The sequence below is a fragment of the Protopterus annectens genome, chromosome 6.part0 (genome assembly GCF_019279795.1).
Source record: "Protopterus annectens isolate FY-2018-M chromosome 6.part0, PAN1.0, whole genome shotgun sequence".
NCBI classification, from domain to species: domain Eukaryota; kingdom Metazoa; phylum Chordata; order Ceratodontiformes; family Protopteridae; genus Protopterus; species Protopterus annectens.
In genome coordinates, this window is record NC_056737.1 from 1443321518 (window position 1) to 1443335480 (window position 13963).

The following is a 13963-nucleotide window of genomic DNA, read 5'->3' on the forward strand; positions in this document are numbered from 1 at the left end:
GTTTATTGTTATCCAAGGCTTCAGCAATGTTGTGAGTGAAGCAGAGGAGTGCAGTGGTAGTGCTATGATGGGGACGAAAGCCGTGTTGAGTAGGGGTAAGTAAGTTGTGGTTGAGGAGGTGTTTGAGAAGTTGGGTGTGAATACATTTTTCTAGCAGTTTAGAGAGTGGGGATAGAATAGCGATGGGTTGATAGTTGGAAGGGTCAGTGGAATTCCCACCTTTATGCAGGGGGATTGTATAGAAAGATTTCCATAGAGTAGGGACAGTAGATTCGAGAATAGATCTATTTATTAGCATGGTTATGGAATAGGCAATCGAGTCAGCAGCGAGCTTCAAAAAGGAGGGAGGTAGGTTTTCTGTGGAAGGAGAGCACAGTTTGAGCTTGTGCAGTAGAGACTTGATATAAGTTATGGGAACTGGCTTAAAGAAGAATAACGGTGTGTTTTGGGGATTTGGAGGATTGGGTATAGGCGTAGAGTTAGAATTGGTGGTTACAAGATTTTGGATGGAGGACATAAGGTGTTTATTTAGGAGGGTAGCCATTTCCTTAGGGGATGTGTTAGAGTAAGGGGAGGGAGTTGTGGGCCTTCCAAGATCTAGGATGTTGTTAATAGTTGACCAATACTTGCGAGGGTTTGAGCTGAGAGGAGGTGTAGTATGTACTTTTGTCATTTATAATTTGTTTTTTGGCTAGCTTTCTCAGCTGTCTATATTTTATGAGGAGAGGTGGCTGTTGTGATTTAGTCCAGGCTTTCCAAGTACACTATCTCTTTGTTTCATAAGGGACTAAGTTTCTTTGGTAAGCCATGGAGCATGTTTAGATTTAACTCTGATCTTCCTTAAGGGTGCTATGGAGTGTAATGTACTCAAGAAGATGTTATTGAAAGTAGTTACTGCATCATTGAGGGGGAGCTGTCGAAGAATGGACCAGTCTATACTTTGGATGATGGAGCTGAACTGGGATACATTGAAACTAGATAGTTTTCTACAGTCTTTGATTAGATGGGGTATTGTGGTGTGGGAGCTTTGCCTTAAGATAGAGGTAAGGAGATGGTCACTGAGAGAATTGGGTAGGGTGGATGGATTGTGATAGTGGTGGGGGACATTGGTGAGGATCCAGTCTATGGTGGAGCTGGATGTGAAGTTCTTGGAGAACTGAGTAGGGAAAGAGATAAGTTGGTGGAAGCCATGCAGGTGGATACTATGTTGGGGAGAGTCAGTGGAGAGTTTATACCAGTCTATGTTGACATCACCGAGTATAAGGGTCTCATAAGGTATATTGTCAGAAAACCAGGATAGGATATTTTCAAGAATAGGTAGATTGTTACCAGGAGGTATGTAGATGGCGGCTATTGCAAGTTTTTTGTGAGCATTGAGATTGCAGTTAAGGATTATGAGCTCTGCAGGGAGGAAGTCTGGAGATGGGGAAGGGTATGGTGAGAGGTTAAGGTTGTTAGAGTAAAGGATGGCTACTCCACCCCCTTTTTTTTGGTTGGTCTATCAGAGCGGAAAATGTTATAGCCAGGGGGAAGAATTTCATTGTTTGAGATTTGAATATTGTAAATATTAATATAATCCACAGGCTTGGTTTACAAATGCAAAGAAAACTATATGTTATGATTAAACTATATGTTGCACTGAGCTTCAAAACTGTAACCACAGTGCACTCTGCTGGAAGAAAGCTGATAAGTCAAGCATTGTATGACTGTTTGATCTCAAGCTCAGAGACAGGATGTCTGGACTAAGGAATTATTTCTATTGTCTTAGGACAAGAGTTAATTACTAGATTTTTATTTGTAAAATGTCTTTTATTGCTGTGGCTTCCTTCAGGTGCAGATTACAAAAAGAAATGTAAATTTTGAGTTTGTTAGCCTGGGAAACTAAATCAGAATTGTTAAGAATGATGTAATCTGAAATGACTCAGCAGTACTGTGTTATCAATTTAAGACTTTCTCAGAGAGAAAGATGGAGCATTTTGGATTTTGTCTGAAGAACATCAACTCACCAGCACTTGCTTGCTCTGAGAGTAAGATATTTATTTAGAACAGTAGTTTCTCTTAGACATATATAGAAATAGCCAGATTAATCTAGCTGTTTTCTATATTTATGTCAGACTATTCCACAGTATTATTTTAAAGCATTTTCATGTGATCTTTGAAATCTGTAATGTCATTGTGTTGAAGTAATAAGTATTGTCTTGTGGTTTTATTATTTATTATTAAATATTTTAAACCTTTCAAATGTGGCCGTTTTGTGTAGAGATAATTTAAGCTCTAGAGTGCTTGCATGTATTTAGTGATACTGTACTAAACCACTCCAGAATAGCCTTACCCCAGGGCTACACTTACTATTTGGATAACAGTAACATTAAACAGTGAAACTGATCACCCTTTGGGAAGCGCCTTATAGTAGCTGATATTAGTGGTTGGTGGCAGTGATTCCTACCATATAATCTGCTGAGAAGGGGGCATAGCTGGAGAACCTGTGCCAGCCTTCCCCAGGAATGTCTGTGCATTTGTATATAACTCATATCTCAAAGTGTGTGTGTCAGCTACTTGGGCAGGGACACAAAGCACTGGTTGGACAGAGAGGGTGCTGGAGGTTTTACCTTGACCACTAGGCTGAGATCTGTACCATATAGCTGTGCCATTGGGGAGTCTTATTAGGGATCTGGAGTGAAAGGGAGAAACCAGCCCCAGACTTACTGTGATCTCTGTGTGCTCTTAAGGGAAATTGTACTTTACTGTGTGCGTACTTGTTATCCTTCCTAATATGCACGCCCATCACTGGTGCTACTGGTGAGGACTGAGGCTCATTGATTACTAGGCCAATGCACAGTTGTCACAGTAGGTATGCACAATATGCCCTCATCCTGGCCAGGAGTCAACAGGTAGCAGACATGCTGACCACCTAACGGGTGCACCTAGCCTCCTATGCACATACATAAAGAACAACTGATGCCAGGCAAAGCTCACAGCTTTTACTTCCCCTTGTAATGGCTGTGTATTTGTAGCATCAGACAGAGTCAGTTTTGAATGACAGCAGTTGAAACTACAGGACTGTCAATATAAGTGTGGAACCTGTAATAGAAAAGTAAATATGCAAGAACATGAATGAATGGCAGATACCTGCCATAAATAAATGTGTAAGGACATGGGCACTTCTATGGGCTAGGCTTGTAAAGGCCCCAGGGCCATTAGCCTAGTACACACTTATGAACCTATGAACCTATGAAGGAATGGCAGATACCTTCATAACTGGTACTTTAAATGTACCTAAGTAGAATATGTGAGAGTTGTCAAGCAATGCCATCAATGCCTGACATGACTGACATCTGTAATAATTGCTTATGCAGTTTACTAAATAACCTGTCTCATGCAACTAAAATACTCACTATAGAAAAAGCAGAAAAAAGTCTACTTATTCCTACATCCTAACAAGTGAAACAATAAAAATGACTGAAAACTATCATTTCACCTTCAAGTTCCCTAGCTACATTGTTACCTTTTAGTGTAGAGTCATCTCTCCGACCACTCTGAAGATGCAAATGAGGCGCAAACTCATTAGAATTCTAAGTACCAAACTTTTGACTTTGTGTATCAGATGTAAACATAGTGTAACCTCTTCACCACTGTTAGGTGCTAATGGCTTGCAACTGTCAATGACTACTCTGTCTGAAGCAAAGCATAGTAATTCACAGACACCTTTCCCTGAAGTAGGTGTGTCAGCGAGGATTCACTTACAAAGTGTTGAATTAACTGCAGTGGGCTTTTCAACAAAAACCCAACATGTATATTTCCTTGGCATAATAGCACAGTTTCCTGCCTTTGCTGAAAACTGTTGATCACTGCCATAAATTTGTATCACACATTGAAAGAAAACTGAGAGGATATGCAATAAAGATTGAATATGTGATAGTAAAGCAGAGATAAGAGAAGGATTCCCAGAAGACAAAGTGAAGGCAGAGCTGCATACTCATAAAAATTGTGTGGCCACTCATTGCACAAAATATGTTATCCACAGATTTACAATCAACTGAGACTGTTAAACTGCATGAACTGTTTAATGCTGGATTCCACCACTCAGGCATCATTGAAAAGCTAACACGTTTGTGTAAATCCATATCTCATCAGGTGGGTGGCCAACTAGCTCACCAGCAGGACCCTCAAGGTCAAAATAGGCACCTCCACCTCTGATAGCTGACATGTACTAGTGGAGTTCCCCAGGTATCCATCCTTGGAACCCTACTGTTTGGCATCTACTCCTTGGAGGTCCAGGCAAAGACAAAAAGGCCTTTGGGTGACCAAGTTTCTGGACAACTGTAAGTTGGGTGCTGTCTTTGACTCCCCAAATGATGTTAACATACTACAAGAGGGTCTCACAGCAACTAATGACTGGTACCAAAGTCTTGGCCACAAGCTAAATGTAAAAAAATGTATCATCATACCATTTGGCAAAAACATGGCCCCTACTGATTACCACATCAATGGCAACACCCAAAACACACAACCTGTGGTGAGAGACCTGGGTACTCAGGTTGATAGCAATCTCACATTTGACCATCATGTAGCAGCAGTGGTCAGAAAAGCCTATTACTTGGTTCATCTCATAGGTAAAGGGACTGCATCCAGAAAAATTGAGGTTATTACCTCTCTATACTCCTCCCTCATTAGACCAATAATTGACTATAATGCCCCATTTGGTATGTACCTCTCCAAACATCTGCACCAACTGGAAGGCCCACAGAAATACCTCACAAAGTGAATCCATGGCCTCCAACACCTGTCCTATGCAGATAGGCTCAAATCACTATCACTCTACTCAGTATCATACAGGTTGCTCAGAGGTGAATTTTGTCTCACCTACAAGGCAATCTTGGACCATGCCATACTGGAGATGCTCCATATCAGTAAGTCTAACTCTTCACACATTACCCACTTAAAAGGCCTGAATCTAATATGCAACAACAACAAAACCTGGTGGATAGACAGGTTTGTCTCCTAGCAGCTGTCCCATCTCTGGACTAGACTTCACATACACGTCAGAGTACCTTGCTGACCCCCTTCAAGTGTAATCTTGGTGAGTGGATGGGAAACCACAAATTTGTCCCAGGGGTTCCACCTGCCTCCCTCATTGACAGGGGTGACAGGTGATGACTGAGGTTTCTTTTTAGGGATAAACTCTTGACTAGGCTTGCAAGCTCCCCAGGGCCATTAGCCAAGTACCCTCCTCTGATTCTCTGATCCTATACGAAATGCGAATTGCTTGCATGCACATCATTTGAATGCTATTGAAAACCATGTCTGTTACAACCAGAGATAATCCACTTCAACTGTGTTGTTTAAGTGCAATAGTCTGATGGTTCAAATCTAGAGCTGTCTAATTTTTAACTTTGTTTCTTTTATCTTTTTGTATTTTGTTTTTGTTTTTCTTTTCTTTTCTTTTTCTTTTTTCTTTTTTGCTTTTACTATGTGTGCGGCACATGGCATAGCACAAACATGGTTCACTGCTTAAGGAAAAAGTGAAAAATTTAATTTCACTCAGCTTACAGAGTGCAAACATGCTTAATGGCATTATGTGGTGATCAGCATCATGGATGGCAAGGACTACAGAAATTCGTCCTGTTAGCTGACTGTCTGTGGGACAAGATGTAACTGTGGTGAGCTAAAAAAAGAGAAAACAGAGGTAAAGCAGGGTTTGAGTCCCACAGTAAATATTTTAGTGAAGGGTGCCTTAAAGAGTACTTGCACAACTAATATGTGTTTGCTATTGCCTTTTTCATGTGTGTGTTGCCTGTCTGTACACAAACATAGTCTCTGCTTAAGGAAAAAAATTAATTTGGTGCACTTTCCTGTGTGCAAACAGGCTCATTGGCAATGTGCTGCCATCAGCATTCTGGACAGTACTTAGTGGGTTTGTGCCACTGATCATAAAACGTAAGATTACAAATTAACACAAAACCATTTCTACTGTTGTTGGAGGTCCTCTGCACACATGGCAGGTGATGGAAATGATGGTGCCAAATATTGGGCACAGAGGTGTGGTGTGGAGGAGTCCAAAATCCTCAAGAAGTGTTGCAGACAGAGGCTGCTGCAGGTGGACTATGCTTGATCTCAGTACAAGGCTGAGGCTTGGAATAGCTTAGCCGAAGCTGTCTCTAGTGTGACTGGCATAGCATGCTCTTGTACACACAACAGTGAACTTAAGAGGTACAAGCAGGCACAACGTGATCAGTGGCTGGATGAGTTTAGAATGAGTAACATACCCCAGTTGTGTATGTATACAGATCAAGCAAATAGAAATGATATTTATTCATAGATTCATAGATTAGTACTAGGCTAACTGCCCTTGCGAGTCATTTTAAGCCTAGCCAATTATCCCCTGTGAGATTCAAACCCTGTACCTTGTGGTTGTAAGGCAAACGCCTTAACCATTAGGCCATCCTCCCAACCCCCTATAATGTACATAGCCAAGACTGGTATGTATAATGCTTTCATGTCTCTTCTTTTCTCATTCTCTACTTTGCAGATGGAGAGGAAATCATGACAAATGGGGAGGCACATGCTGAGAGAATGGCGTGACTCAGAGAGGCAAAGGGCATGTCTACACCACAATTGACTCTGATTGTATTAATTATTGTGATTCCCTGGATGAGTAGCAACTTCAGCATGCACACCTTAACTATAATAGCAAGCAAGCATGCTTTCCCCTGTAACTGTTGGTGATTGTATTAGGCATTATGGCGTTTTTCAGCATTTGTGTGTACATTTCTGATGGGTGTCATCAGCCAAGGTTTCAGTGCATAACCTGAATTGCCCAGTAAATGACCCTCTGGGATATACCCCCTAGCAAACATCTGATACAGTTGGGAGGTGTGTCAGATATGTGAGTCATGGTAACTACCAGGGTTGCCAGCACACGCATTCAGGATGATTCCCTTGGCATTACACACAACTTATCATTTAATAGAGTGAAAGCCTTTCTATTAATGTAGAACCTTCCCTGTTCCCCAGGAGGTGCCTTAGTTTCTACATGTGGGCAATGTATGACAACCAGTACTTCAGGGTAGAGTGCTACAGGGTAGAACTCCTGCATATTTCTAGCTCTATCCTCAGAAGTATGGGAAAAATATATGTGGTCACTGGCATGTTGTAGCATAGCATTCAAGAACTGACGGAGGATCCTGGATGCTGATGCCTGTGCCACCCTCAGCATGTCCTCTGTTGGTCTCTGAAAGGTACCTGTAACTAAGACTCTAAGTGCTGCACATACGTTTGACTCCAGTGGGTTCCTCTTGGTTTGCCCTGGCTCTGAGGTGAGGACAACAGAGGTTGCAGAGTTTCTGTAGTGTGCCTCTATCCACCTTCTAGTGCTCTACAATGTCAACATCATGTAGGTCGTGATAAGTTACCTAGGGTCTGAAAACTCTTCTTGGTCTATTAGCAGCAACAGCAGCAGCAGCATAGAATTCAGCCTGTTGCACATACACAAGCAACAGCAGCACATTAACATTGTTTCTGTGTAGACTCCTTTCCATGGTTGTATTCCAGTAGGTTTGGAATTCAAAGGAAAAACCAGCACTGAGTCTACATGGTCACTTTATGCCTTGTTAAATAGCTACTCCATCTTGGATTGGTTGATTAGCATACAATTCAGCTGCTTATGTGGTAGTTTTCATGCCACTCTGCTTTCCGTGTTTGCACAGCTGTGTGCAGCTCTACACGCTGTGTTGAGCTGCTTACTGAATCCAAAACTGTGTGCTACCATGTAGGCTTTATTGAATCAGGCTGTCTATCTCTGAAATGACTTATCATACTGTAATTTCCATGGAACACATAGCTATAAAATATAAAGGAAATGCAACTGCTGATATGTTCTGTATGTACTTTCTATTCACCATCTGTAATAATAACCACATCCCTTTAGTGGTTTAAGGGTGCAAACTGAAATGCAGTATTGCAAATGTCATTTCATGTAAACACATAACTTGCTAAACTGTATTTCCTGTAAGGTACAGAGCATCCTATGTTTCCATGCAGGGGCTTTACTTCTCAGATGTATACTTAATTTAATCACCTGTAAAGTTTCAATGCACCTTAGGAGAAAAACATTTTTCCAAAGCAATGCAGCCTCATTCAAATGGACAAATGAGCATGTCTTAAATGCCCTCTCCAAGGCCAAAAACACTGCCTCTATGGGACCAGACAACATCCAGGGCTGTGTTCTACATGGGTTAAAACAGGAATTAGCATCACTATTGAGCATGCTTTTCAATCAGAGCCTAAGCTCTGAATTCGTCCCAGTGGAATAGAAAACAGCTACCATCATCCCTTTGCACAAAGTGGGTGCATCCACGGACCCTGGGAACTACAGACACATTAGCCTGACCAGCCTTATCTGCAAGGCCATGAAATGAATAATTATGGACCTTATTAACAAAGATATAGGAAATCTCCAAATGCTTGACCACACTCAGTCTGGCTTTGTCAAAGGAGAGTATGCCTCTTAAACTTGTTGGAATTCTTCGAGACAGTCACCAAAGCCCTAGACAAGGGCAAATCTGTGCATATAGCCTACCTAGACTTAGTCAAGCCCTTTGAAATAATTCCCCACTCAGGCATCATTGATAAACTCAACCAGCTGGGTATCAACCCATACATTGTGAGGTGGGTTCCAAACTGGCTCATTGATAGAACTCATGTGGTCAAAAGAGGGGACTCCACCTCCTCCAGCAGACCAGCAACCAGTGGTGTTCCACACGGATTGGTTCTGGGACCACCACTGTTCAGAATCTACTTCCCCCAAAGTACAGGTTAAGACTAAAGGACTGCGGCTGACACAGTTTGCTGATGATTGTAAACTGGGAGCAATCGTTGAAACCCCTAGTAATGTCAACATCCTGTAAGAAGTTCTTACACAGACTAATGACTGGTGCCAAAGTTATGGTCTTAAAATTAATGCAAAAAATGCATTATCACCCCTTTGGCAAGAGTGATGTTCCTGCAAACAACCACATCAATAGCAATACCCTAAGCAAACAGTCAGTGGTAAGAGATCTGGAAAATCAGGTTGACAGCAACTTTAACTTTGATCACCATGTCTCCACAGTGGTAAGAAGGGCATTTTATATTGTTCATCTCATAAGTAAGGGCATTACCTCCTGATAAAAAAGAGCTTATAATCCCCTTGTACTCTTCCTTTATCAGACCAATAATGGTCTTCAAGATCTGTCCTATGTGAACAGACTGACATTATTGTCACTGTACTCTGTGTCATACAGACTGCTCAGAGTCAACCTGTGCCTTGCATATATAGCAATCTCTGACTCAGCTTTGATGGAAATGCTGCACATTCCAAAGTCAAATGATACACGGATCACTGGCTAAAAGGACCTTAGCCTGGTATGTGACATCAACAGAACTTGCTGGAGAGCCAGATTTGTCTTACAGAGGTTGACCCCACCTTTGGAACAAGCTTCCTATTCATGTTAAACAAAGCCCCTTGTTGGCCCTATTTAAGTGCAATTTGGATGATTGGATGGGTAACCGGAAATTCACCCTGGGAGTTCCAACGGTGTCTCTCTTGGATGGGGCAGTAGGTGATGATTTTAGTGTCTGCTTGAACCAGAACATGGGTTGAACTTGGCAAGGCTTATAAGGGCCCTGGGGCCATTAGCCTAGTAATCTCCTATGACCCTATGTCCTATATGGACCAACTAAAAGCCCTGTGACTATACTTGGCATCCTACAGACTACTAAGACTTGATCTATGTGTGGCATACAAGTCATCCTCCAACCCATTACTGATGAATTTATGACACATCAGCAAGTTAAACAGCATCAGAAATACTCAGTCTAGGGATCTAAACCTCCTCTGCAACAGCAACTGAATGACTTGGAGGGGGCAGGTACATTTCCCAGATAATAATACTGTTGTGGAAAAGACTCACCATCCACAAAAAACAAAGATCATCCCTGTCCACATTCAAATGGGACTTAGATCTATGCATGGAAAACAGAAAATGTACCCCTGGACTGCCACCTTGACCACTAATGGTAAGAAGTAGCTCATAAATGCTTTACCCCAACTATGGGTCTCCTCAAATTAACTTTGGTGTGATCCATTAGCGGTGATTTATAATTATCGACCATGGGATGGGTAAGGTCAACTATAACCAAATGGAATAGTTTATTTCAGGCACAAAAAGGGAAAATAGCTAGGCTTATAATGGCCTGAAAGGGTAGCTAGCCCTACGAACCAGTGGGTGGACAGGCCTGGGACCATTTTCCACCATGACCCAACCCAAAGAGGACACATAGCTAATAAAACGTGACTGAAATAGAAATCATGGAAGACACAATAATAAGATAGTGTAACAGCAATTACTGAGCATTTTGATAATATGCATTAGATAACTGTAGACACTGTAAATTATCTTCAACTCTAAACACTTTTGTGTATAAATGCATTTCCAGAGAAGGATTATATAGAAAGAAAGTACTGGAAGGATGCATTAGTACCATACCTCTAAATCTCTTAGAGTAAGAAATCCAGATAAAGCCATAGCTAACGGGGGGAGGGGCAAAGGCCGAGAAATACAGACACTTTTTTAAATATTGCTCTTACAAACATAGAAAGTTGATAGAATAACAGGTATTGTATTAGCATGATTTTTTCTAAAGGGTATGAAGTCTGAAACTCAAATGTCTGTCTTTATCGTCTGGCTTCAACCTTGGATGATTTGCCAGAAAACTACAATTTTATCAGAAAATGACCAAAAATATGAGGCAAAAATATGACATTCTGCAAAAATCTGTACAGTTGAGAGCTATAATTTTAGCACTGAAACCTATTCTATCCTTTTCTCACATGTATAACAGAAAAGTTAGAGGACTACTTTTTTCCTTCCTTTCTTCATTCATTCATTTCATTTCATTTTCTTTTTAATTTTTGGTAAGTGAATTTTACACCTTTGCCTGTTTTTTTAGTTATGACAAACATAAAATAATTCAACAATGCAACCTAATATATTCCCAAGGTGCAAAAATACATGAAATATTTTGCAATAAATCTAAACAGCAAAGCTAACAATTTAACATAACAGAAAAGGGAGTAGGCAGCTTTACAAATTTTCCCAAACTAGCACAGTGATGTTAAGATCAGCTCCACAGAGAAAAACTCAGAAAAACAATCAAAAGAAGCAGAAGTTCAGTTAAAACTCACCATCAGTATGGATGGCAACAAAATGTCTTCTACAACCACATCTGAAAATGATGTGCCATGAACAAAAATGCACTGTACAAGAGAACAAGAGTATCACCGTCATAATAGGACCTAATGATATAACTAATGTTCCAGCATTCAGATTTGTAACACAGTTTATGCCACAAAGGAACTCCATGCACTCTTCTTCCCAGCAAAACAATTTTACCCAAAACTATATATCCAAAAAAGTCACCTGTGCCATCAATAACATCAGAATCACAAGTTGCTTCAGATGCGATAAGATACCAGGGAGCCATATCATTGCAAACAAATATTATATAATATGTCCCCTTAAGCACATTCTTAGTAAAGCATTAAACATGGTGGTGTTCCTTGTGTGTGTGGAAGCAGGTGGTGTAGTCAGACTTTATAACTGAGGCCCCATTTCAGACCCCGGTAATTGCATATTCATCAGTGTTAAAACATAATGTCCAAGGTGATGCAATTAATGACTGTGAAACATTACAGGCAGACACAGGATCTGCACTTCTTAATACGTAGTCGATATGCTTGGAGTCTAGGAGACCATTTAGGAGTCTTGCTCAGGTTCTCATTTTCTGTTTGGTTAGGTGACTTGCTCAAGGACATAAACAAAGACTAAGGGAATTAAACCCTGTTGCACAGAAACTAAAGCTCACAGCCTTAGCCTTCTGCACCAACTGCCAATGACCTATGCAGCACACTTTTGTCAAAGGCAGATCTTGTATAGTTATCCTTGTAAACTTTTTCAATTGATGTAACTATTCCCTACTCTGTAAGGATGACATTTTATCTGTATATGAAGCCTACTTCAATCTTTTTATAGCACTCAACACTATACCTTATGACAGAATCAAACATAAACTCAGGCATTCAAAGGTAGATAAAAGCTAGAATAACTTGAGTCAACAGCTGGATACATTGCTCTGTACAGCAGATAAGAATAAGAGGTATTGTATTCTCACCATACCATGTCACCAGTAGAGTCCCTCAAGGCTCTTTCCTCTTCACATTTTGGTGTCTTTATCTCAGGTATACAAACTGATTCCAGCATTTTTCTAATGGAAGTTTCTTAGGTTCAAAGACACTCCTTTTTTCTTTGATAATGCACAGATTTTTTCTAGTAGATGCTTAGACCCACTTGTTTTAAAACCTAGAAGAATTGCGTATTGTATTATGGAGGGCATTTCTTGTTTAGTTATTTAATTATTCATTGATTGTTTGTTGTCTGAATTAACCCATTAGGTGCATTCTGTTTTCAACTGAGATGTGAAATGGCATTCATACTCATTTATGTAAATGATGACTTAATAGAGGTTCCTCTACTCTTTTTGACAGGAACTGCAGTCTTTAAAGGGTATAGTTACATTTCTCTTCCAGGTCTGTTTTACAGTTAATTTCATTTCAGAGTATGCTCCCCAAAGATGAAGTGCAAGTTGCTTGATAAAATGCAAAGATTGACATGTTGACTTAGTTTATATAAGCATACTCACAACATTGTGTCATATTGGTACTGGCAATAATTCACATACACCAGCAAAACGCTATAGGTAATTAAAACCACATAGTGTATTTAGAGGTGCAACTACTTACTTGCATTGTGGTTTCACAAATAAATCATTATGTTAATTTTCAGTGTAGGGTGTTCCAACTGTGACTATAGCTGACAACTTCTCTTACTGGGATACAAGACTCCTTTGTTGCTGCACTTATAGCAAAATACTAGTTTACACACTGTTGTAAGTAGTCAGGCATTGTGGATTCTGTTGTCCATGATGCCATGCCAGGAGTTTTGCTACTTCCTTATTATAGCTGCCCCGGTGATAGCGGCCTTGGCGATGCAGTTCTGACACTAACTTGCTGCCTGACACAAAACATGCATCATGTTTGCTAACCATTTTGCTTTCACACATTAGTATTTTAAGACTCGCTGCCCAGTCTATCTGTATTAAAAAGGTTCTCTAGTTAGGGCATCTCTATCAGATCAAAGAGCAAATGAGACCAAATGATATTACTCTACCATGCAAACTGTAAAATTAACAAGGGAGGGAAGATTGCATTTTTGGCCCTTCTGTGTTAGTTCTTTCTACTTGTTACTATTATTTGAAGATCACTGTTGATTATCTTTCTAGTAGGCTACAGCTATCTTATTTATATCCTGCTCAAGATATAGCAGCCTGAGAGCAATTACAAGTCTCTGGTTCCCTCTAAAAGGGCAAATATCTATCCCAGCAGAGTGCTGCCCCCCCTGACATCTCAGATGCTCAGGTAAGAGCCGCCCTCTCCAAAACAAAAAACACAGCATCAATGGGACCAGATGGTGTCCTGGGCTGCGTCCTACATGAACTCCAAGAAGAGCTAAACCCAAACATAAAACTACTGTTCAATCTCAGCCTTACTACAGGATATGTGCCCAAAGAGTGGCGTACAGCAACAGTGGTCCCTCCCCATAAAGGTGGTGCCTCAACGGATCCTGGAAACTATCGCCCCATAAGCCTGACTAGCTTGGTCTGCAAAGCTATGGAAGGGATCATCATGGACCTCATAAATAAAGATATTGGGGACCTACAAACACTGGATCCTACCCAGTTCGGCTTTGTTAAGGGCAGATCCTGCCTCTTAAACCTGGTTGATTTCTTTGAAACAGTCACCAAGGCCATTGACGAGGGGAAGGTGGTCCACACAGCCTACCTGGACCTCGCAAAAGCCTTCGATACA